Genomic DNA, 1015 nt, shown 5'->3' on the forward strand with positions numbered 1-1015 from the left:
AGTGCCAGGAGCCTGTGGACCAGGACTCTGCAGGAACCTCACTCCCTGGCCTGGCCAGTCCCTGCGCCCACCCACGCAGGCTGAGCTCATGGTGGGGCTTTGGTAGCAAGTGTGTGGGGTCTCGTGTGCCCACACCCTGACTGTGGTGGGTCCCTCCCCCATCTCAGTAGCCCAAGTGTTGCTCTGCCAACCCAACTGGGTCCTGGGGGTGGGGGCATCTGGCCAGGAGTTTCCTGTCTCAGTGGGTCTGGCTGCTCTGACTGGGCACCACAGACATGTGGATGGCAGACACGCTCTCACCGTTCTTGGGGCAGGAAGTTCAAGGTCACAGTGCTGGCAGACTCAGTGTTTTGTGGGGGCTGCTTCCTGGTTCATAGGTGGCATCTCCCTGCTGTGCCCTGACACAGGAGAGCTGAGAGCTCTGGGGGTCCTGACAGGGACTCCAATCCATTTCCCGAGGGCTCCACCATCATGACCACGTCATCTCCCGAAGCCCCACCTCTGAGTGGCATCACATTAGGGCTGAGGGCTTCAACACAAGGATCTCGGGGGAAACATTCAGTCCAATGCACCTCCTCTTTCCCTGTCCCACTCACACTGACCCCTCTATAGCCTGGGCCCCCCAGGGATACCACACCACTGAGGCTATATCAGGTTTCAGAATTCAGATGATTCCCATGGGATAAGGCAGGAGGCTGGGACAGGGGGTCTCATTGTGGAGGGGGGTGTGTGTGTGTGTAAGATGCATATGGAGGTGTGTGTACATGAGGTGAGACACTGACAGACGTGTGTCAGGACTCCTGTGTGTGTGCTTAGACGCAGATGGAGGTGTGTGTACAGGAGACACACTGACAGATGTGCGTGTGTCAGTGAAGATGGAGGTGTGTGTACAGGAGTTGATACACTGACAGGTGTGTGTGTGTGTGTGTGTGTGTGTGTGTATGCAGAGGGAAGTGTGTGTACACGTGGTAACACACTGACATTGTGTGTGTGTGTGCGTAGATGCAGAGGGAGG

This window comes from Bison bison, unplaced genomic scaffold (genome assembly GCF_000754665.1).
Source record: "Bison bison bison isolate TAMUID 2011002044 unplaced genomic scaffold, Bison_UMD1.0 scf7180017862568, whole genome shotgun sequence".
NCBI lineage: Eukaryota > Metazoa > Chordata > Mammalia > Artiodactyla > Bovidae > Bison > Bison bison.